We start from the raw sequence: 26670 nt of genomic DNA on the forward strand, positions 1-26670 counted from the left end.
GTTGGATTTTCCTGCCATGTCGCAGCATGGGGTTTCCATTGTGTGAAATGTGTCTCTCCCTCTACCTTCAGCATGTCAGCTTTGAAGCATCTGGTGCTGGAATAAAATGTCTGAAAGCTACTGCTGATTTGACTATTTGCAATATATCATCACACAATGTGTCCTCACGAAGCCACCGACGGGTAATCTCTCTTTTTTATCAAATAATTCAAGGATGTCAGCGGTGTTTGGGTATGTTAGTATCAATCTTTGTTACAGAAGACCTTTAAAAATTAATGGAGAACAAGTGTGCATCACAAAGCCTTTTTGTTTTTCAGCAACAGCGCTCTCTCTCTCTCTCTCTTTGTATGAGCTTCTCCAGAGCCACAATATTAAAAATACGTGTTATGACTGTGTGTGTGTGTGTGTCCAACAGTGTGTCCATGTGTGTTTTCACAGGTGCCAAAAAAATTCAGCTCTGTGTACAACATGTGCTTGTGCTGAGAGTGAACGCAAGTGGTTCTCCACTTGAGAACAGAGCGGCACCACCGTCAGCTTTATTGTTTATAATCGCACAAATGTGACAAAGCAAGACAGCTCATATCTTAAGGTAGTTGTTTTCCAATCAGCTGAAGCCAACTTCTTCCAAAATGCATCAAAAAGACAACTTGCTTTGACAGTGCTAAATTATATTTTTAATGTTTATTGTTTCAAAGGGCAACAAACAAACACGACAGACTCATGCTGAGGCACTGACATCAGCTGGAGCATAAAACCTCAGTCATCTTGTCCAAGTAAATCCTTTTGCCCTGAGCCACAAAATTACAGTTCCTACGCTTGTGGGCAGGGGAATGTGAGTGACGGTTTTTCTTGTGTGGACCTTGGGTATGTTTTCAGGAACCACAGACCTAGAAAGACATCTGGTGCTGCCAATAGAGGGCGCTGTATAGCTCCTAAAGAATAATCCTGGGTTCTTCTGCTTATATGAATACAGTTTGTTGTCTAATATCTGTGCTGCAGCTACATCTGCATTTGGATTTAATTATTGTAGCAATACCTCCTCTGTCATGTGTTTTATTTTTCAGTGATGAGTGGTTTCACTAGACAAAAGGCCCCAAACCATGTGATGGTCTTGTAAGATTTTACGATATTTCTTTTGTTTTGACTGTGTGATAAACATTGTCCTCTCTGTTGAAGCTCATCTTCTCCGCATTAGACCCCCTGAATCAAACACAGATTGACATTTTGGACTTTCTCTGCTTTGCTTTTCTGTTTTGTTCTTTGAAAGCTTACTATTTTTACTACCTTATTGAGTGGGATGTTTGCTTACATAAATAAGTGTGGGTATGTGCGTGTGTGCTCGCACCGTGATGAGCACTATGCTAATGTAGTGTTGTGGTTTGTAGTGTTCCCCCCCTCCTCCTCTGCCGGTCTGAACTGAAACAGCTGCCTGGGCTGCTTTGCCTCCAGCTGCTTCCAAATTGTCCCGCCATTAAGCTATTATATGTTTACAACCGCAGCACCTCACGAGCCCACTAGGTGCTAGAAGCCCTGATGATCTTCCTCTGTTGTAATGGATCATTATCCTGGTTTCTTATTACACAGCGTTTGCCGCACTGTAATTAGATTGTGATGCAATTAGGCACACTATCTTAACCGAGCTGTAAAGGTATCAAGCAATACTTGGCCTGGATGTGTCACTTTGAGTCACCTCAAAATGAATTCACTGAGTCATGACGCAGAGTTTTTACATATACTGCCTTTAAATTAATCTAAATCTGTCATAATATGTGAAGAAACGATGCTTCTCGATTATGTCCCTTGATACTGTGAGTGTGTGATTTCGCATAAACAAGATTTTTTTTGCTCCTCTCGAACATGAGCTTCATATGTGGCAACTCTCTTTTAATCCTCCTCTCAGTCTGCTGAGCTCTGGAGCTGTGGGAGAGTGGCCACACATTGATCTTATTTGGACGGGCTTTTGTCTGGGACACATCCAAACCCAAACAGCCAGGGGAAGGACCACAACAGGGTGTAAGTAATTCTCTTGCAATCCAGACACACTCTGCATAGGTTACAGACAGAGCGAAGCCACTTGTATCATTCAAAACACTGTTATTTTCTTTACTCGGCGTGTAATGATTTATTTAACTCGTGTTTTTCCCTCTCCTCTTCACTTGTTATACTGTTATTTAACAACATTTAACTCCGTATAAACTGAACTGAAAGTCATGTGTCAAAGAGGTGTTTCTCTGTCAAAAAAGAAAAATCCAGCCCAAAAAAACATCTGGTTTATGTTATGACAACACTGCTCTAAGATGCAGCTTGTATACAACTGAACCAGTTAGCAGCTTTCAAGAATTGGATGCATTCACTGTCTGCATGTTTCTCATTAACTATAGGAATACAGAATAATACTGTACTTCAGTGTGCACATATTCAAGACGTACCTATTTCACAATGACTGGAGTCTGTTTACTGAAGGGAGTCTATAGAAAAACAACACTGAGTAACACAGGCGACATGGACTGTATCATTCTATTTCTCAGTTTAGCACACAGTTGTCATGGTTGTCCTTATCGCCCTTCGCCTTTCATTTCTATGATCATGCTCTTTATGTTCCTAGTGTAAACATAATCTGGTAAATACATACAGTGCGGTTGCTATTCTGTTATTTCTTCTATGTGTTTATATTGGCATTTTTTTCAAGAGAAAACTTTTCATTTCTGCAGTTTATGGCGAGAAAAAGAAACCCTGAATGGCGCTGATCCAAGCTGGAGGCTGACTGCTCATGACCTCATGGAGGAAAAAAGTAAATAATAAAAACAGTGCTTTAGGGTAAAACTGATGACCTAGTGAGGTGCTGTGATAGACAAGTAGACAGATGAACACAATCTGTATTCACTCACTGAACACTATAAACAAAAATAGGGCTGCAGCTAATAATCATTTGCATCATAAATTAAACTGCAAATACTTTTTTTTCTGATATAAAAATAGGCTATCAATTGATTACAATATTTAATCGCAATTAATCGCAAATTAATCACACATTTCTTATCAGGTCAAAATGTACCTTAAAGGGAGATTTGTCAAGTATTTAATACTCTTATCAACGTGGGAGTGGGCAAACATGCTTGCTTTATGCAAATGTATGTATATATTTATTATTGGAAATCAATTAACAACACAAAACAATGACAAATATTGTCCAGAAACCCTCACAGGTACTGAATTTAGCATAAAAAATATGCTCAAATCATAACATGGCAAAGTCAAGCCCAACAGGCAACAACAGCTGTCAGTGTGTCAGTGTGCTGACTTGACTATGACTTGCCCCAAACTGCATGTGATTATCATACACTGGACATGTCTGTAAAGGGGAGACTCATAGGTACCCATAGAACCCATTTTCATTCACATATCTTGAGGTTAGAGGTCAATTAGGTCAAAATGGCCATGTCTGTTTTTCCTTGCCAAAATTGAATGCAAGTTTGGAGTGTTATCTAGTTTCATATGATACCAGTATCTTCACTCTAGCTTTAAAACTGACCATGATATTATTGTGTTAACTTTTAGAGCCCTAATAAAAAGTAAGAAAACAGTGAAAATGGTCATCATACTTTCCTTATACCCAATATGACATCTTCAAATGTCTTATTTTGTTTAACCAATAGTCAAAAAACTGTTTTTGTTTTTGCTTTAAAAATGTCTTTGTAGTGTGTAGGAATTCGCGGCATCTAGTGGTGTGGTTGCAGATTGCAAGATTGCAGCACCTCTCCGCTCACTCCTCCCTTTCCAAGACTGCAGTCACGCCGTTCACCTCGCTCAGGGGCCATCCTTACTATTATAACACTATTTTAGGAGCAACGGAAGTCAGATGGCGGCTGGCGGCTGGCGGTACCACGGTTTTCAACTCTGCAGCTCACGTTACCGTAGTTTCACAAGCGTGTCGGAGAACTACGGTGCCCTTCAGGTAACATAATACCGTGAAAGGCTCTCTCTAGAGACAACATGGCGGACTCCGTGAAGAGGACCCGCTCCCTATGTAGATATGAAGGGCTCCTTCTAAGATAACACAACGATTGACCCCTCGACAGTATAAAAGAGATGAATGGAACAAACATTCAGTAGAGACGCTAAAAAAGTTCAATCTATCTAGAGGGTGGCTCTAGAGGAAAGACGATGGGGTCATTCAAATCAAAAAGGGTTTATCTCCTTGGGAACGTGAATGTGCTCTGCAAATATATCGACAATCTGCCAATTAGACGATAAGATAGCTTTGCCTGACGGTGGCGCTAGAGGAAAGCTCGAAATGAAAAGGGCTCATCTTCTGGGGTCATGAATATCCTCCGTAAATTTAATGGCAGCTGTCATTTCAATATTAATATCTATTGTGTGTAAGTGTTAGTTGGCCTGGTTGTGGCACTAGATGAAATGTCAAGGGGTCTCTGACAGTATTAGGAATCATCCTATGAATACCATGAATCTACAGTATTTGCTGATATATCTGAAGTATTCAGAAGATGGACTGCTCAAGGACAAGACGCACCAAAAAATGTTAATGTTTAGCACAAAACATTCACATACAAACACGTGATATTTTATTATGACTTCTGAACATTCGACCATGTTCCTTTGGTGACTGTGTGAATGGGTTTCTTCTGTTTAAATATGTGTGAGATGGAATCATTCAGCAGGTACAATGTTCAAGGTTTGCTCTTGTCAGAAGCATTTCATTCCCTGTGGCAAAATGGAAGAAATAAAAAATAAAATGGAATTTTCTGCCATGTGTTTGTGTCACTCCATGAAAAGACTGCAAAGCAACAGGTTCCTGCCTTTATCTGCCATCTGTTTAGAATAAGGCAGCAGAAAATACCAATTTTGAATCACAGAGCCAAGTTTATGCTCAACTGGTTGCACGGGGATAACATCAGATATGCACTCCTGCAGCTTTACGGCTTATTGGCTGATGTGGTTTTGACTGGATCGCTATCTTCAGCTGCATCGAATAAGCACTTAACGAGATGCTTTTAAAATTATTTCAATTATTAAAGATACTGTACAGTAAAGGTAATTAGTACTCCTGTCTTATCAGCCATTTGTTTTCAGTGTAAAGGAGAAACTATGTGTATTCCTCAGTCTGTTTTACTTTGTTCAGAAATTTTCACAGCAGGGAAAAAACCCTTAAAACAGACACTTAGCAACGTTTTCACTTAATCTCATTATAAACCTCTTTAGGAAACAAAAAGATGACATAAAATAGATGGTCTTATATTTAATTTGTGTGTGATCACCTAACATGTACAAAAGCGTATAAAGCGAGACTATTAAAGCAGCAATAACACATTGTTTCTTTTACAAATGGAAAGTTGAAGTCAGTCATAAGCAATAAAACACACCGTTGTTCAATTAAATACATTCAGTGGTCGGGCACAGTGATTCTCAAAGTGGGGTTCGGGGACCCCCAGTGGTCTGTGGCACTCTGCCAGGGGGGTCCGTAAAAAGTTTTCAGATTCATTCATTTAAATTATCATGTAGTTATTTTTTTTTTTTTTACAAAAGGCTTCATAGTTCAACAAATAATATGTACATTTTTAAATCTACATTTTCACTCAGGAGGGGTTTGTGTCAAACCAAAGTAAATGTTGTTTTACGCAGCGTTGTTTTACGCGACGTTGTTTTACGCAACGTTGTTTTACGCAACGTTGTTTTACGCAACGTTGTTTTACGCGACGTTGTTTTACGTAACGTTGTTTTACGTAACGTTGTTTTACGTAACAAGGGCCGTTGTTATTTCTTTACGTAGTTACTTATTATTTTAACACAAACTGTGATCTTTTTTCTAATCTTAACCAAGTAGTTTTGTTGCCTAAACCTAACCAATCATTTCACAACATTAACCACGTATCATTGTGCGTTCCTGATATGAAATGTATTTTTTGTATCAAAGCTTTTTTTTTGGTTCAGAAACGTCGACATTCAACGTAACCCGTGGTTTGCAGGAACGTACAACGCCAAAAAAAATTCTGACAACTGGGGTGGTTCATAGATTACTTTCTAATCTAACAGATCTATAACTCTTAGAATCTGCAAATAGGTTTAATACATGTCTAATATATTTCAAATACATTTCTAACTTTCACATAATTAAGACTATAGAAGTGTAAAAAATAGGCTACGTCAAATTATTCCAAGGGATGTACGTGAGGGGGTCCCCGGTATATTCTCTGTCTCGTAATGGGTCCTTGGCTGAAAAAAGACCTGGTCTAGCATGACCAGTAGCTTAAAAAGGAAGGTCATCAGGCACATCAAATCTGATCTAACCTGAGTACATCACTTGTTTTCTTAAACATTCCTGGTAATAAACTCATACAGTTGACTCATCGTGTGTGAGTCACTGTTTGCAGAAATCCTCTCGTTATTATTGCCTCCTTCTTTTCCCAGGTGTCTTATTGAAAGAGGATCAACATGCTCGGGGCAAATCACATTTAGTGCTCTGCTGTAGGATGTGATTGGTGATAGATCGGACTGTATTAGGTAACAAAAGACTTGAATTAACTGGCTGTCAAATCAATAGCAGTCTCCCTCTCCCTCTCCCTCTCTCTCTCTCTTTCAGTTTCATTCTGAGTGTGTGTGTTGTTCTTATATATTGTATTTACTTCGAAACAGCTCTCTATATCTATTATTTGAGTAGAAAATATATTTCTAAAGGACACAGTTCAAGGTTGACTATTGGAAACAGCAAGTTAGTAGTACATTAGAGGTTCCCAACATTGCAAGATCTTTCTTCCTAAATAATTTTACCTTCAGAGCTTATGAAAAGCATGACGGCATATCAGGGCCATTGCAGGTAAAAATAAATAAATAAATACGGAGCTGGGGAGGGGTTAATTTCCCAGAAAACACTGAGAATAAAGTCATAAATTTATGAGAGAAAAAAATGGATATTCTCTGAGATTAAAGTAGTAATATAGTGTTGTTGTTTTTTGTCAAGGAACCACATCGCTCCACTTTGCAAGGTTGGATCAACCTCATCACACCACAAACGCCATGCTTGCCATGTATTATGTCTGCAGTGGATGACCATACAGTAATGAAATTATACTTTACAATCGGATTGAGCAACAAGGAAATACTTGTGATTTTACCCCAGAATCCCTATATTAGCATAAACATCCAGACTTTGCCATGAATTGGGTCTATTAGAAGAACTATTGCAACATATTGCACCTCATTAACGTGTGCGTGTGGCATTCCCTGTTTAACGGCGGCGTCTGATGAGGTTGATCCGACCTTGCAAAGTGAAGCAATGTGGTTCCTTGACAAAAAAATAATTAAAAAAAAACCCACAAAGTTTTTCGTAAATTTATGACTTTATCATCTCAGAGAATGTTCAAGGATTTCCTGCAAATTGTCTTGTAAATTTACGACGAAAGTTTCTTCTCAGAATATTACCCACGTCCAACTTTCATATTATTTAAATACCTCTATTATGAGTTAAAGTGACAGTCACTACACGACAAGTCACACTACATCAAACTATCATGCGACCCAGGATTTTGGTAGTAGCATTTTGAAAGGTATAATGAAGAAAGGAACAAGTTCTACCTGTTACCAGCTGCGATAGCGTGTGGTTGGTGTTGTTTTCACCCTAAGAATCTGTGTGCGTGTGTCATCATGGCAAAATGTGGTCCTGGAAGCAACTACTGTAGCGGGAACTTCCAAAGAAGTGGTTTTGAGAACTTTGCCAGGTGTTTATAAGTCTGTCTATCTGTCTATCTGTGGACATTTTGTCACCGCGACAGCGTGACAACTGTGCAAGATGCAGTTATGAAACTTCCCAGGTAAGTGGTTGAGATCAAAATAAAGTGCCAAGTTCAAAGATGGGCGTGGGTGCCGGAAGTAAGGGAGGTAGTGAGTGGGGAACTTTACGCCCCTGGCCCGATTTTCTGGTGTCTAGTATTAAATCTATTAAAGTCCTTTACGATACTATCAGCTGGGGACAAATAATTCACAAATAAATATGGCGAACATGCAAAATTTCTAGTTGCACAAAACTTTCTCTTGAAGATTTTCTTGCAAAATGCTCCACAAATTTGTGAATTTGCAGGACCAACAAATGTTCTTCTTTGATTCACTCACACGCTTTATTTTAACAGTGTTTCATTTTGTCAAACAGATCGGTAGCTGTTTGAGATAACTGGATGAAAAACAAAAAAACTACAGAATAACATGTCTGACTCTCTGGAGGCTTGTTGTACAGCCTAACTGGCAACTATACAGCATCATGCATACCGCACTTTCCGCGTCTCTTATTTCTTTGCTCTTTATCTGAATGTATGACAGATGATGATTGAGTGTAGGTGTGTTTGTGTATTGAGTGTGTATCCGTGTGCCTGGCTGTCATTGTGTATCAGTGTGCACTGTTAAGGTCAGAACAAACTTAGCCTGCTTATTTTTGTCAGAGTCGACAGCCGGTTTGGTGAGAACACTAATCTGGAGCTGTCAGAGTCTCTCTGCCGAGCTCCAAAATGTATATGACCTTGCTACAAAGGAGACTTTTTCATATGAAGGTCCATCTAGTTTATTTGACAAAAATGTGTCATTGGGGTTCATAGATTATATCTTATTAGGAAAAATGTTTGGATGGGAGACTTCATAGATGGATGTCTTAACATTGCTTATCCTCTGAGACTAACAAAAGTACTCAAGGACATTCTGTGGGGATTTATAGCAGACGTCACAAAACATGAAACTGCACTTCACACATTCTCACTCCCAACCCATCAAATACGAGGCTTAGTCAGTGGCCCTAAGCTTCAAACTATGACGCTCTAAGTATCTAGTGTTAGTTTTGGACGTGTCAGGGACGGTGTGTCAATATATACTAATTACATGCATAAGAGAGGCGAAGTCCCGCCCCTTCCGGTGGACCCCATAGGACCTTATTTCGGAAAAAAATATGAATGGTAATCAACGTAGAGAGATAAATATTTTTTTGATCCCGTTTGAATTGCGCCATGAATCTCACATATGATGTTTGTCAATTTAAAATATCATTTTGCAAGTCGTTGACTACCGTTCATTTTTTTCCTATGGTGGTCCACCGGAAAGGGAGAGGCTTTGCCTCTCTATAGTGTCTTTTCAAAATAAACGTCCATCTTCACGGGAAGTTAGGTTTAGGCAGCAAGACTACGTAGGTAGGGTTAAGAAATGATCGTGACGTTAACTTGACTGATTAGTGAATGACTAACGAGTCACGTCACTAATGACTGATATAACTGAAATAAGTCAACGTTGACTTTCAGTTTCACACGGGACACGAACAGCGGTCTCCTGGGTGAAAACCTTGTGTTTGTTTGACTCATCCACCCAAAGTGGACTATCGCACTCGCTCTGAGCATCTAATAATGATGCAGGAGGGTTTACACTGGAGTTAATTGAAACCCCGGTGCGTTCCATACAGACGCTAAAGGGTGCCTCCGTGCATTGTATCAGAAGCCAAAGGGCACTGACCAAGCTGCTGTATTTGACGTGCTGGGAGTGAGACCGGGTTGCTCAACCAAGAGAACAAAATGTGCCACTGGGTCACTCAGCTTTTGGCACTGACCAAAAAAAAAGTCCAAGCAATTTTCAGCTGTGGGATGAGTTTTAGCCAATCTGAGCTGATTTGGGATGGTCTTACTGCGAAAATGACTCAAATCTGGACACATGTGAAGTATTAGAGAACACTTAAACACTCAAAGTTAAGGCTTAGGAAGTTGAACCTCAATATCTGCGTGGTACATTACTGTTTCATTAAACTCTGCAAGAACACATGTTGTGATCTCACTGGGTTGTTGAATTAGATGGGCAGAAATGCTGTGTTGAATATACAGTATAATATATATGCATATGAGTGTTCATTCATTTTACTTGAGGTTTCCATACTAGGTTTGTGTGCACCAACATGCTATGAAAACAAGCATGTACTAACCAGCATAGTATACAATTTTGGAAGTTAGTGTACATTAACAACTGGATAAAAGCGTAAAAATGTCAAAAGATTATGACTTGAGCTTTATGACTTCACAATATGCTGCAATGCAACATACGATCCTCATCATTACTCAGCAGAATAAGCTATAAATGTTTTCATCTTAAGGTAGATTCTTAATGATAAATACCTCATTTCACAATGTAATACATGTGATTAATTGTCTTGTATTAAAATAGTTTGGCAGTATAGCTCTCCTTGGAGCGCCCTGACATTTTATTCTCATTTCAGTGTGACAACCCTCCCGTACAGCCAGCGATTCCAGTCCAACACATGAGGAGAATATTAAGTTGTTAGAGCAGCAAGTGCTGTATGATGGGATATATTCCTTTTCTGCAAACCCGGTGAATGGAAATAAGTGAAAAAGAAGGTAACTGTGAAAGATAGAAAACATATCAATTTATCTCTGCAGAATAGGTGTAACGATATACCGGTATTGAGGATAACCTTGATAGTTAAAGTTGAAATACTGATATCATGTTAATAATATACACTTATGATAATATTGAGTAAATAATCCAGCACCTCTACAGTTATGGTAACAGACTCTCTCTCCACCTCACTACCCTCGTATTTTGCCATTCATTTGCCAAACAAGAGACAAAACGCACAATAAACAAAGTTAAAGATAAATTTGACAGATTTTTTTTTATATTTTCTACAGATATTCTGATAATATCGTTATCGTACATTCTGGCCATGATAATCATGTAGTTAACATCTGATATAGTGACAGCCTACTTCAGACTAATGTGCATCAGCAGCTCCACAAAGGAGGAGGACTTGAGGAGATTGAAGCAGAGGCCAAGAGACAAGAAAGAGAGCACGGTGCGTTTCCAAGGAAACAAGCTGTGCTACGGACAAGCCCTTTTGATGGCGGCAATGTCAATATTCAGGAATCTAGCTCCAGCAGATGTCCACTTGATTATTCAGCGCCACGGAGAACAAAAATCCCAAAGACATTCACATCTCAGATGTTGGAAAAGTAAGTTGGACGCAAACAAAAACCATCTTGAAACACTAGTTGGGTAATAAAAACACAAATATTTATGACAGACAGCATTAAAGGAATAGTTTGAGATTTTGGGAAAAATGCTTATTCATGTTTTTGCTGAAAGTTAGATGAGAAGATTGATACCACTCTCAAAAAAACACTAAATACGAAGCTAAAGAAAGAAGGCGGTTTGCTTAGCTTAGTTTATTACACGGCTGTGTTGAATACTCGATTCTGATTGGTCAATCACGACGTTCTGCGGTCTGTAATTTCTCTATAACAGACCGTTGCTATGTATAACAGACCGTTGCTATGGCCACAGTTCAGATGTCGAACTCTGACGGACCGTTTTTTTGCGTCAAAAGTTTGATTTCTTCAGTAAATAGCCGTGTAATAAGCGGGATAATGTACACAACCCCCTTCAGGGCGGCGTGCAGCATCGCCCCTGTCGGGGATTCTTTCACAACAATGACCGGCTCGCTGTACATTATCCCTTATACATAACCCCCTGTAAAACCACAAATTGTTGTTTTTAGACTTCTGTTTTTGTATTTAAACAAATGAGAACATGTCAGTTAGTGCAGGCTGTCACCATTCGTAGCTATACTTATGAAAAGAAACGCACTGTAATTCGTATATACATATATCCCACAAAATCAATTTGTATGTAATCCACATAATCGTGAACCAGGGAGTATGAAGAGCGACAAACGTCGTGTCAGGAGGAGGTCGGGCTGGATAGGTGGGTTAAAAATAAACAACAGACTTTCGCCCAGGAGACTGGTGTTCGTATCTCGTCTGAAACCACAAGTCAACGTTGATTTATTTGACACGTAACGTCTGCACTTAAGTTACGTCACTTCAGGAGTTATTTTAACCCTAACCATCTTTTCCTAAACCTAACCAAGTGTTTTCCTGTGAAGATGGAAGTTTATTTTGAAAAGACAGTATGCATGTAATGAGCAGAATTGACATGTGTTGCTGGACATTCGAAGGAAAACGTACATAAGATATCATACGCATCGTTGTATGAGGATACGTTGATTAGTGAGCTTTAGAGGTGTTGGACAGAGCTAGGCTAGCTGTTTCCCCCTGTTCCCAGTCTTTATGCTAAGCTAAGTTAACCGGCTGCTGGCTGTAGCTTTATATTTACCATACAGAGTGGTACCAATCTTTTCATCCATCTCTCAGCAAGAAAGCGAATAAGCCAATTTCCATCCATTAACCAGTATAGATTAATGATTAATGGCAAAAAAGAGCATGACGGCTTGAAACTGCAAAAAACAGTGTGCCGCATGTGTGGGTTGTAACGCTGTCAACAGATCCAGTGGTGCTGTCTGCAGCTCAGATGTGGCAGACGCTATGAAGGTTTGACATGTGTGTGGTATTTATGACTCCTTTCAGGCGAGACGGCCCACGTTGACTCGCACTATGTATTATTTAAAACTCTGACAGAGGCTTTTTTCAAGTTTGTCCAACTTTTTTTTTCTCCCTTTTTCCCGCTTGTGTTCAACTGGGTGCCAAAATGTGGCTGCGTGCAGCGAGTGCTGGAATATATCACGTACGGTGTGGGAAAGCAGAGTGGCTCTCTGTGTGTGGCAGAGGCCTACACTTGGATTCATTTGTGTGACGTGAATTAATGGCTCACTGGAGTGTGGTTGACGCCCTTTGGTATCACTCACAAACTACGGCGCAGCCCAAGATGAGATCCCCGCTGCATTAGATCACCCACCTAGCTGTGCAGCAGGGTCGGTAGATGCAGAACCAAATGAAATGATCTTGTCACCTACATCTGTTTTTGTCTGCCTGATGAAATCCTCTCCAAGGGAGTACTTTAGTTACAACTTCTGCTCCCCTTGATTGGACTGGAAACGGTCTCATCCCTCATGATTAACCCGAGTTCAAAATGTGAAAAAGACCCAGAAGTATTCGACACTAATCATCGCTATCCCTCTCATGCGGCCAAAAATATGCTATTTCTGGGAGCTCGCTATCTTTCTGTGTCACATACTGTACTCTGCTTGCTTTTTCATCCAGAGAAAAAAAATCATGTCTTTTATGTGAAGCCTGTCATTGCACCACGGGAATAGAGACAGGGGAATGAAATGCTAAGCGTGTGTGTGTGTGTGTTTTTTAAGCTGAAGGTGTGCTTTGATTCCAGCATGTGATTAATATTTTCTACCGTTTTCCATGCTTGCAGTGAGATTACAGCCACACTCTTCCTCGAACACAAATATGGGTTCCATTCAGAAAGCCACTTTGGTCAAGTAGAACGCGTCTTATTTTAAAGCGTTGAGCGTTATTGCCCGTATCCCTCGGTGGCAAGCGAGGAATCAATCACGCTTTTATTTCTGTAATTCAAGGTTTAGTCCACTTAAAGAACAACTCTGTGTGAGCGCACCAGATAGCAATTGGCAAGCGTGACCGTATAGCTTAGGTATTGATCTTCAGCTTTGTTTTCTTGGCTGTGGTATTTTCAAACCTGCTCAGTCTGAAGCCAAATTGTTTTTCTGTGCTTCTGCCTCTGCTCGGGACAACAACGCAGCATCTGCAATAGGTTGCCTTAATGGTAAATCCTTAGAGGGACTAGAAAGTGTAATGACGCTGAGTTTAAAAACAGGCTGAGCTGCAGAAACCTCCAATTAAACGTTATCTGGTATTCAGGGCAACAGAAGTTGAGTAGTAAAGAGCTTTATTTCTTCAGTATTTTTAACCTGATGATATGTATTAAAATGTTAAGTATCATTGCCTGCTTAAATATGCTACCTGTAGCATTTTAGCATCAATAAAACAAACACGGGCAAGGCTGGCAGCCTCTACTTGGTGTTTTACTTTATGTGCCACCTGGTTGAACGTCGTAGGAAATCTGCTCGATGCTTTACAACATAAAACAGAAGGAGGATGCTGTTCTTCCAGCTCTAATGAAGCATTCAGATTCACTCGCAATGGCAGATGGAGCAAGAGAAAACGCTGATGGAATAATCATGTTTATCCTTTTAACTGAAGCAAAACAGAATCATTTAGACGCACAGGATTTATGAGGAGTTAATGCTGTCAAACACTAGAGCCAACAATATCCCAATTTGGCAATTATGTTTTAAAGACCGCACACGATAGGCGACACAGACAGTTTGTGCCTCTCATGTATCAGCATACATTCGGGTCACGGAGGTAATCTGCATCTGGATGAAAAAATATTCCGTCCGCAGAAATATTTTTATTGCCGACCGGATTATGTTTTCTATTAACATAACGAGGACATGTTGTTAATTAACGTATCTGGCAAGTCGCAAATATGTTGATACTGAAGTCACACGCAGCACTTGTTTGAGGTAAGGGGAAGATCATGGTTCTTGGCTTACTTCAGAAAACATCTGCCGTGACTTGAAATGTGCTTATTAACATTCAACCACAGTCACCGTCTTTCCCTAACCTTAACCAAAGTGGTTTTGTTGCCTAAACTTAACCACAGATGGGACTCTGGAAGCGAAGACAAAGGCCTGCGGTTTGTACGCCCACCATCCATCCTGACCTCCATCCAGTGTGGTAAATACGAATGCGTAAATACGAAAACGAATGCTCTGTTCTGTTCACGTGTCCCAGTAAGTCATGACAGTGTGACAGTGAACCAGCATGCACAATACCAGGACCCTGAAACTGAAGCAGCTAAATGGAATTCAGCCATTGTTAGTTTTATTATTTGTTGTATAATATAAATTATTTGTGTGATGGTTTGATGAAAGAAACTGTGAATACATTTTCCACATTGTGATATAAACCTAATCTGTCACCAACAGATGAACTGTCTGTTGTTATGGCAACCACTACTGGCACAGACCCAAAGCAGTTGCTGCTTAACTGACGTTAGTTGTGTTTCTTTCCACCTGTTTAATGCACATTTTCAAAGTGAGGAAATGCAAAAGAATTCGAAAAAAATCTTGAAATATTGCAAAAAAGTTTTTACGCTTGGCTTAGGTGGTTGAAAGGTGGAAAAGTTGTGTACCGATAAAAGAAAAATGCAACAAAGTGCAATGGAAACATCCATCTAACCATCCATTATCTGTAACCGCTTATCCTATTCAGGGTTGCAGGGGGGCTGGAACCGATCCCAGCTGACATTGGGTGAAGGCGGGCTACACCCTGGACAGGTCTCCAGACTATCACAGGGCTGACACATAGAGACAGACAACCATTCACGCTCACATTCACACCTACGGGCAATTTAGTGTCATCAATTAACCTGCATGTCTTTGGACTGTGGGAGGAAAACGGAGAACGATGAATGATAAAACCCACGCTAACACGGGGAGAACATGCAAACTCCACACAGAAGGGCCTCAAGCCAGATTTGAACTCTGCTGCACCACCGTGCAGCCTGCAATGTAGCGAATAAATGACGTACATGAAGCATGTGACTTCAACGTCCACTGAAGCAGAAATGTCATATTTACATATAGTTTTCTACATTGTTTTTCACCGTTTGAGGTTCGACTTGTGCTCTCGATCTTGTTGCGCCCTCTTCTTCTGCAATGTATAATGGTTTAACAACTGGAAAATTGGAGCCACCTACTGCTTATCTTGATGAACCAATCCTATTAATCACATAACGGTAGCGGATAGAAACAATCATTCATTCACAGTTTATTTCTGTTTCTGTTCTTTCAGTTTCTGACGATTTTCCTCAAAATTTGCGATACATTTGGATGGAAACCTGGCTATTGTTACACCCAGCATTTTATCAGATCTGTGACTAAACAAACACAGGCACTTTATGAACTCCCCTCTTGATATAATAGCTGTTTTGTGACTGCAAATTTGTGATTTAGTAGAGTTTAGTGTTTCTATGATGAACTTACTGCTAACCAAGCTAACTTTTAAAATGCTACTAGCTTTCTGGAGCTAATGTGTTGCTAATAAAACATTATAAGTAACTATGGAATTACGGTTGGACTTAGTGTTGTGTATTTTACCCTTTTTACTTTTACTCTTGTGGACTTGATGTATTTATTTACTAGATTAAACATTGTGCTGTAGCTTACATCCTAAAGCAAGCTAATCTTGTGAATCTAGTTTTCTTATAGCATACTAATCCATTTCTAAAATATCTTTGGTCTAACGCTTGTTGAAACTCATCTATTCCTGATTTGTAATCACTATTATTGACTGTGTTGTCCGATACTGTTTTCACAGCTTAACAATTGCCCTCAGTAAAAAAAACTCAAAGGCAATCCGCTGTCTTCAACCTTTATTGGAAACGTGTTTACCTCACTGCATAGTTGAGTGCAGAAGAACATCAATAGCAGAAAAATAATGTATCATATTGAATGCCATGTTGATTATAACCATATCATCCAGCCGTAGATCTGCCATTAAATGTTTCCACTTGCTCTGCCTTCAGCCGTCCACATAGAGTTGACATAAATCAATATAGCTGCTGTGTGAATAAGAACCATGGCATTTTTAACAAACACAAGAAAAAGATGCAGAACGTCTTTTATATCAACAAGCTATGAACTAGTTATGTACAAAACATTAGTAATGAACCTTTTAATACAGTAAAAGCAGAATTTTTGGGTGATCACGCATGACAGCAATCACTTCACATTTAGCTACAAAGCAGTGACCTTGAAACAAGGTGGGGCTGTGTATTCTGAGCTCTGGACAATTTATCTCTCCAATTTCTCTGCAATTCCTGCAGTCCATCACTGTCATAAGCTCATTATTGATCAGAGACTGATGCGTCTCATGTTCACCGTTAGTTGTCTTCCTACTGTATCCTCATCACTCTTATGTGAGCTTTGCACAGCGATATATGCAGAATCAGAACTGTAAAATAAAACAGGATCTTCAAGTATGATTTCCAGTAACAATAACAACATCAGCACTATGATACTGAGCGCACTCTGAAGTTTAAATATCTTTATTTATGGGTATTTGTGAGAAGGCACGGATAAATGATTTTTCATTTACAGTTTTTCTGGATTGCTAAAACACGCTTAATGAAATTGGGATCCGCTTGATCTCCATCAACACCTTCTGAGCACAGCAGACGTCTTCTCTAGCAAATGTGTTGCCACTTTTTCATTGGTTTCACACATTTTTTACACCCTTTTCCTATAAACAGTCAACACAGATCAAGACTCTATTAGGTTAACTGTGTTAAACTAAAGGAAAACATCTATTCACAGCTGATATAAATGACTTGCATAGTTATGAATCTCTAATGTACCCGTGTGAAAATCAGTCCTTATCTATGTATAAAAGATGTCACCTCTGTGTTCTGAGTATTTCTGAGTTTGGATGAAAGAATGCAATACAAAAGCTGTACCATCATGAACGTCCAAATTTGTCTAGTCTAGGTGCTCACTGTAGGTCTTACATGTCAGACATGTCATGACAGTTCATGCGCAAGGAAAGACCTGCACAAAGAAAACTTAAGGTACTCTTTTTCAACAGTATTTCACCAGGGCATCACAAAAAAAGTGTTAAAAGTTATCTCCTTTGGAGAAAATAATATAATTTATGCCCTGATATGCTTGCTTGCCTTTTTTGGCACATACTGTAAATGATCAACAAATGTCATACAATGGTTTGTATGATATCTTACGTAAAGTTATTTATCATTTTTCATGCATTTTCCTACGAATCTCCAGCAACACGTGACCCACGTGTCAATTTCCACTCCGGTCTTTTCAAGATAAACTTCACAGGAAAACAACTTGGTTAGGTTTAGGCAACAAAACTACTTAGTTAGGTTTAGGAGTTGATCGTGGTTTGGGTTAAAATAACAAATGGCACAAGCGTATAGCACAAATTACCGTGAGGTTGAATCGGTTCATGATAGCTGTATATTGTTGTCCACTGTGTAATGAATGATTGAAAAAAATATATTACTATAATTTGACCACAAGTTCTGTTGTTTGATGGAAATATTTGCTTTTGTTGCATGTTCAGATTGGAAAGTCAATCAAACAACTACAAAGATTCACAAAATGACTACAATGAGACACAAAATGACTACAAATAGGTGCAAAACAACCACAGAGAGGCACAATATGACCATGAAGAGATGCGAAACGAGCCACAAAATGACACAAAACGACCATAACGAGATGCAAAAGGTCTACAAAGAGACACAAAATGACTACAGAAAGATGCAATATGACCACAGACAGACAAAGCGTTGTTTGTATTCGTCTTGTATTTCTTTCAGTCTGGGTTCCTCACTCCTGTAGGAGGGTTGGGGGACCTTTTACATCTCTGTGTCCCGGGGCCTTTTGTCTTATAATATGTCCATGACTGTAGTCTCTTTGGAGTTAAAAATATCAGCTATTTTTTTTTAATTATTTCATATTAGAATGTTGAAAGTTGTTTATTTGGCATTCATTTATTAAACTGATTAAACAATGTAACTATTAATAATGTATAGTTTATTATTGCCAAGAATCAGAGCTTCTTCTAAACGTCTCAACCCGCCCCCGTCTGTATAGTTTAATATTTAAAGTGGAAGTTGTGGCAGTAATGGTACCCAGCTCCCTCAATAAGATGGATATACTGTAAGCTTTCCAACAAAACCTTCTAAACGCAGCCTGGAGCGCTTCACTGTGCAAACAGCAGCAGGAAATTACTCCAAATTGTACCCAGAATGTGAGCATGTGAACAAAACGCCCCGTACGAGTGTCTCAAATCATCCTGCAAATGTCTGAGGACTGCTATGTGGCATGAAAGGAACATCCATCTCATTTAAATAAGTCAACAACTCCAGAGTATTTAGATTTCGGGCTCAGCAGACACGGGGAGCCTCCACAGGAGACGCCCCCCGGCATGTTAGCTTGCTGCTGATTGACTCAGCGGGCTCTCATTATCACGAGCAGAATGAGCTGTAAATGTTCCCACAGCCTCTCCTGTTTGTTTCAGGTTACACCGTGGTTGGGGAATGTCACTTCAACACCGGGTTTGTTTTTCTGTCAAACTGAGGGGAGCAGTTAGCACATAATTTATAGTATGACATGCTTTATTTAGTATTGCCACTAAAATAATCCCAAAACCTCTTTATTGGTACAGCGAGTGGAGCTGTGGCTCTACAGTATACACTCTCTCTGAATCTCTTTACCTACGCGACACCTCACAGGATGTAAGAGTGCACTCTGATTTTTATTATGTTTGTCTTCAGGCCACAATCTAAGAGTGAGATACCATAACTCTCAATAATGTCAGGAGCAGTGAGCGACTGAGGAGCTAAAGAGGTTTGAAGCTAGAAAGAAAAGCCATAAATGGTTTCACGCATCAAAGAGCTCAGAGAAATGTCCTCCTCTCAGAATCAATGCGAGCTCCCGTCTCTTACCTAACAGGTATGAGCCGAGCGCAGGTGCTATTCTAAGAATACAACCTCTCCCTCTCGTGTGAGGATTATCTGCTTATCCAGTTTCACATATTTATGTGACATTATGTAGTCTGCGGTGATGAAGAAATAAGCAGCTCTCAGTTTCACACTGTTGTGTTTGACCAATTTAAGAGGTTAATTGCTCATAGTAGCATTGATGGATTGAACAAAAGCTACAGAGAATTCTAATTTGTTCACATAATACATGAATCCGTACAAATTGCAGGCTTTTCTTGGACCGAAGACAAGTCAGACCATTTAATTTAGCATTGCACATTACATTAGGGGAATGGAGAGGAATATGAATGTTGTAAATTAATAGTACATTAAATATTTCTCCCCTCTAATGGACAGGATGTAAATTCTGCATTGCAGCTACAGTAAATCCATCTAAAGTTTTAACCCTCTGAGGTCACAGGTGATCCCGACTGACTTTCAGAAGCCGTAGCAAGTTCAGTTTTAGAGCTAGAGTGAAGGTACAGACATCATATGAAACTAGAAAACCGAAGGAATCAATTAGTACCAGCCATGCTAGCAGTCATGGTAACTTGTCGGGAAGGAGGATAAATAACACTCCAAAGTTGGTCTAAATTTTGACATGGTCATTTTCAAAGGGGTCCCCCCTTTGAAAATGACCATGTCAAGATATGTGACTGAAAATGTGTTCTATGAGTACCTAAAAATGGTTTGAATATTTCTGGATACAGGGATCCCTAAACAGTCTTAGAATTACATAAATTCACAAGACTCTTGTGCATCCAATGAGCCCAACTGTATTAATGTGTGATGATGTTAGTCCCCATAGTAGCCATTTAATTGTAGTGAGAACATTTTTTGAAACTTTACCTTACTGTATAAAATGACCTTTGGTGACCTCTAGGATAATCACAGCCTCATGAAACTTTACAGCCACAAACTAGAGACCTAGAGCATTCAGACGATGGATGGCTTTCCTAGGTAGATTGACAATAAGGTGGTTTCTGAGCAGTTCTGTGCTCATCATCCAATCACCGAAAAATGCAATTCTCACAGAAATCTCCAAATATCAAAAGTTTTTGAAACCTAAACATAGCATGGCTTTCTCTATGGTGTTCCTCGAGGTCTTGGTGTCTTAATGTGGTATTTTGAAAGGATTATTGGTAATTTTGATCAATTCTCGAATGGTAAAAAATTGTTAAATTTAGCCCCAAATCTGTGTAACAAATGGTATCAACCCAGAAATTGCTGTAACAACTTATGAGACATAACAGAGCATGGGAATGACCATCATATACTTCTATCATAATGTTCTAAGCCCTTATACACTTTTACAATTTATTTTAAATAATAATTAATGAATTAATTAGTGTTTATTTCTGATGTATGACTAGAACAACTTGACACACAGTGCTGAGCTGCATCTCAAATTAATCTTCAGGTTCCCAGCTTTCAGATGATGTACACCACTTCCATGTGACATCTACTGCTGACTTGTTATCTCCCCCTAAACACCCTACCCCCCTAAAAAACACAAAAACAGGTCTATTGTGGGTCTCTAATATATTTCCCATATCTATATGCTGTTCCTTTCCGTTTCTGATCATTTTGATAACTGTATTTCATCTGACAGTTTCTTTGAGAAATGTAAAGTGCCATAAAGTTCAGGCAGTTCAGATTTCTTAAAGCACTGTCAGAAGCGTGTGTTTTTTAAATCTCTGCCAAAAGGTATGAAAAAACAAACAAGAAAAAGACGTAATTTCGACCCCTTGCAGTGCAGTATGAGCTTCCGGCGGTTTACATTATTAAGGTGCCATATAGCCGAGCTTGCTTCTTGAATGACAATGTTTTCCTCATTTGCTTCAGAAGCCCTTATCAAAAGTGATAGACCTGGCAAGATCAAAGTGCAGCCTAGTAGTTTCCCCTCCGGCACTCTCTGACTGGGAGAGCGAGCTTTTAAAGGACTTGTGACAAGCACATTGCCTTTGAAGCGGATTAGTATTGTTACCGTCTCATGTTGCACTATACTGTCCCTAGAAGTCAGTGGTTTAAACTATCTGGCCGTCTGAACCCCACACAAATTTCCCAGTTGTGAAATATTTGTTCTCACCGTTTCAAAGTGGCCCCTTGAGCCCTATAGTGCTGCACTATAATCATAATGAACAGGACCTCTATAGGGCACAAAAAGCTGCTGCTGATAAAACTTATTAAGCTTCTTTTTCATGTCCCCGAGGAAAGATTGATTGCACTGAAAGCCTTTTAATATAAATATATATTATCTCCCAACAGCGATATGAAATCTCACTCGGGAAAATGCTGCTCCAACACTTTATCAATGGAAACGTGATCAGAGGCAATCTAAGACGGCAGCACATTTTAAATCCTGCAGCTGCAGTACAGCTGAATAAACGGCTATTATATTTTTTAGTCTTGTTAGAGCGAAAGAAATGTGATTGTTTCTTTCACCTTGAATATTGTCATCACATTATCTTTCGCTGCTCCTTTCAGTTTCAAACAAAGGACGTATTGAAGACAGCTCATCCTCCACTGCTAATCACATTACTTACTCACCAGCAGCCACTTTGTACGGCTGCAGGTGTTTGTCATCACCAAAAAAGACTCCAAACAAACAACATTTTGGGATGAAAAAACAATCTCACTACAAAGTCTTTGTGGTAGCTGTGCTGGAGATTTTGATCATCAATCTTCCTCAGCAGATAGATTTTGAATCGATGAATTGTAGAGGTTTGAGCACTTTAAAGAAAAGGTTTTGACATTTTGGTAAACAGTGTTTACATTACATTAAATTCATTTAACGGACACTTTTATCCAAAGCGACATACAATAAGTGCATTCAACAATGTGGATACAACCCCAAATCATGCAAGAATCATGCCAGTACATCAAAACATGATGAACTGCTTCAAGTGCGACATTTGGAGATAATAATAGATAAAGAAAGAATATTGTGATGTATTTAATGTTTAATGAGAAGATAGATACCACTCTCTGATGGAGTCAAAAGGTGGTTAGCGTAGCTTAGCATAAAGACTGGAAACAGGTGGCAACAGCTAGCCTGGCTCTGTCCAAATCCAACTACCAGCACCCCTAAAGCTCACTAATTGTTATGTCTGTTTTTGTTTAATATGTATTACAAATTACAAAAACAACTTCCTGGAAATAGTCTAGCACATAACCCCCAGTTTTTACAAACCACACAACAACAACAAAAAGATATAACATGTGAAATAGTGAGCTTTAGAGATGCTGGTAGGTGTAATTTTGTTGCCTTTGGACAGAGTCAGGCTAGCTGTTTCCCCCTGTTTCCAGTCTTTATGCTAAGCTAAGCTAACTGCCCCCTGGCTGCAGCCTTAAGTGTGATTTATGCTTGCCACCTCCGCGAGGGTCGCCAGAGTCTGCACGGCCAATATGATGTCACACCATCAGACACAGCCCTTCGCGGGGGGTTCTGTGCAGCAGGTGTCCGTGCACATAAAACATTTTCTAATATGCGGACACAGATGGGTGGAGAAAATGGTGAACTTTGAGCATGTCTGTTTGCAGCGAGGAGAAATCTGCACAGAGTTCGAATTCGTCACGATTCCACGTCGGCTCATGTCCGTGCGGCCGTCCTTGCGGAAATTATAACCGTAGCTTTACACAGTATTTAACAGACAATTATGAGAATAGTTCTCACCTGACTCTTGGCAAGAACGCGAAGAAGCGTATTTACCAAAATGTCAAATATCCCTTTAAGGACTTCTCAACCATGTTGACTTAAAAGTTGAGACTCAAAGTTCATTCTTAAGTCAGTGACGAAAAAAATCTCAACACAAGATCCATTTAGTAGCTGTTCTGGAGCTCGGATTGATAAAACAACTACTACATCTGGAAAGTATAATGATCAATGATCATATTTTTAAAACTCACTCCTCAATTAGAAAACGTTTAACTGACTACACTTCAGAGCTACTACCATGCCAGTGACTCTACGCTGCAACACCAAAGCGACTTCAATAGAGTTGAAATTGATGAATAAACAGTCGCTACATGTCTCGTCTCCTTTTTTAAAGTCGTGTGAGTGAGGCAGGGTCTAGGATTAACAAGGACAGGTTGAATTACAGCTTGAGTTTGGGGGCAATTCAATAGGAAGTGAATCAATCTGAGGATTAATTGTTGCACCACATCCTGAGCAGCAGACACTCGATACAGCCAGAGGGAGACTGCTATAATGGAAGTGAAATACAGACAGCAGCACACAGCTATAGCAGCTTAACCCTTCACAGATCCCAACACTTGTTTAATGTCTTATTAGAAAGGTTTAAATGACTGGAGATTAGCTACAGCATTATATGGGTCAACGTTATTTCCGTGACAATTATATTTTAAAGTGAATATTATACAGTCAATGCCATTTATGTGATGTATTGCAGTAAGAAAAAGGCTAAGGTAGGTATTTTTCATATGAAATCGTTGCAGGTTGAGAATCCTTTTGAGGCTTAAGGGTCTGTGACATTATGTATATGAAGAATAGTAAAAATGGCTCTTCAGAAGCAAAAGCATTTTGGGGTTTAATGATGTGCTATGATGTCACATTATACAGCTGAGAGCTCCTGTATGAAGTTGTGGATATTAATGTGATGGTTGTAAAAAAATGCGGAGTGGAAATTCTGCTTTATGCTTCATGATTTTGGTTCTACATTCTCCGTATACCTCCTGAATTGTTTTTTGACTAAAAGCTGTCAAATATGCATATTTCAAATACTACAGGATTGACACGTATGGATTATCTTCTCAAGCATGTGAGCTCTATTCTGGTTTGCAACCACATGTAGTATTACCGTGTTATTTGTGTCCACAACAAGCCTGCAGGATTATTAGATGGGGTCGAGGTTAGTGAGTTGTTTTTTGCTTCAGGCTGTTTTATGGTAAACAGTAAAAACCTCAAGAGAGTGAAACACATTACATGGAGAGAGGACATATTGTGTTTTCTCTGCATACAATATTTAGTTTTAAGAAGTATGTATCTAATTTTTAAAGAACCATTTTTTTTTTTTTTTTAGATTAACTAATATTAAAGGTGCTAAATACTGGTTTGGGAGCATTTCTATTGCCTCTCGAAGGCTCTCAACGGCTCTCAATGGCAAGCCGCAGCTAACGGTGCTAACATTGGCGAAAATGCTGACAGATTTAACAGTGTTAACCTGAGGGGGAACCAGAGGGTGGGTGCTAGGCTTCCGCGACGGCGCTGTCGGTTGGGACTAATTTATCAGCTGTAACCTGCCGCTTGAGAGCGGTGCAGAGTGGTGCAGAGCGGTGCAGAGCGGTGCAGAACGGTGCAGAGCGCGATGTCAACAAAGCACAGAGAAGCTCTGATTACAACACACACACAGAGGGAGAGTGACTTCATTCTCTGCTCAGGTAGATACTACTCCTCTATATCCTTACATAGCAAATAGTTGTTTGCTGTTATATTAATGCACTGAATATCGATTTAGCACCTTTAAGTATAAGAATATTTTCTTTTTATCAGTTGGCACCTCGAGATGTTGGAGCTTTCAATCATATCACAATCAGCTTCAGCAGATGAAGTTTGCTCAGTTTTCAAGGAATTGTATATTAAGCTCTTTAAGGACTTCTTGTTCATGTTGGCATGTTGAAGTTGAACTTGACAGTTCATTTCTGACCTCTGTACAGCAGTTGAAAAAAACTCTAGGTCCATTTAGTAGCGGTTCTGGAGCTTTCAGTCGTAACACATGATATCAGTTAAAACACTCCTAGAGAAACTTTTCCTCCCAAATGTTTTGATCCTGAGAATCTGCTTTGGTGTTACATTTTTAAATGGAGCCTTAGGGAAGTCTCCACAGAATTACCTTCCCATACAACAAAACTGCATAATGAATTACATTTCGAGGTATTTTGTCACGGATTATGTTTGTTTTTGACGTATTACAAATACCCTTATAATGATAGTCCCAAACACAGGGCTTTCACCCATAAGACCGCTGTTGGAATCCATACTAATGTAATCAAACATAGTCATTTTAAACCAATGATGTTTTTTTTACTAAACCTAACCAAGTAGTTTTGTTGCATTTTTGTTTTGCTTTGTTTTGTTTCAATTGACAACATTAGCCACGTTTAAAACTGCTTAAAACTACAACTGTAATCCGTGAGAAAATACCCTTCCATCAAAACGTAATTAAGAATGCAGTTTAGTTGTATAGGAACATCATTTTGTAGGAGACAGGTTTGCTTAGGGTGACATTTACTGAGAATAGTTTTTGCATATCTTTGTACTGAGCTAAAGCATAAGAATAAAAATGACTGTGCTACCACAGTTTTGTTATTTTGAATAACAAAATCTTTCACTGATATATTAGTAGATATATTTTTTTGAATGACATAATCTGAGACACATCTGTTGTTGCACATATTGCATCCTCTCTCCATCTAAGGGTAGACTTCTTGTCAGACCATATGTGTACACATATTCCTAGAAGCATCTTGCAGATTTTTGTCTCGGCTGAGATTCATTGCAGGAAATTGATTCCTCTCGGACATTACTCTTCCGAAGAGATGCTGCTGCGATCTGAGGCAGGTACACACTGTCATTTGTCAGGTGTCTCTGTGAGCGCTCTTATGCTTTGACTTATCGCATCTGGGTTGGCTGAAGAGGAGATAGGCTCTTAAACAAATGGCTGCTGTCACACAAGGGGAGGCAGCCTTTAATGAGCCTGTCCTCACAATTGGCACGGTCCATGTCAAGCTCCAGGCTTGTTCTGAACCAAAGCTTCTGCAGCTTCTTTGTTCTACTCATTATTATGTGTGTGTGTGTTACTGTATTGTATCGGTATACCACAGGGAAATACTGTATGTAAAAGTGCAGGATGACTGTCCAGTTACATTTACAGCTTATTCTAATAAATTACACTTACTGCTGATAAATAAACGAAGAGTGGAGTTTATAACAGTAAGTACATGTCCTAATGATCAAAGCTAATTAGAATAGTATAGAGTGCTGCAGGGATGACGTATTTTTGTAGGCCAACCAGGAAGTTAGCATCGCCCTGGTTCCCTCGACAAAAAAAAAAATGGGATTTTTCCATTTGGTTTTGGATTATTGCACAAAATAAGCTCTGTGGCAAACAAACGTTTATGATACTTACACGTTTTGTTCCGTAAAATAATCTTCACACCACTTCCATGATTTTTGAAGTGTGCAACAATCGCCAGAAGTAAAAAGCTAACGTTATAGGCTATAAACTAACTACACCACGGTCGCGATCGAGTATACAC

This window comes from Sebastes umbrosus, chromosome 4 (assembly GCF_015220745.1).
Source record: "Sebastes umbrosus isolate fSebUmb1 chromosome 4, fSebUmb1.pri, whole genome shotgun sequence".
Lineage (NCBI taxonomy): Eukaryota > Metazoa > Chordata > Actinopteri > Perciformes > Sebastidae > Sebastes > Sebastes umbrosus.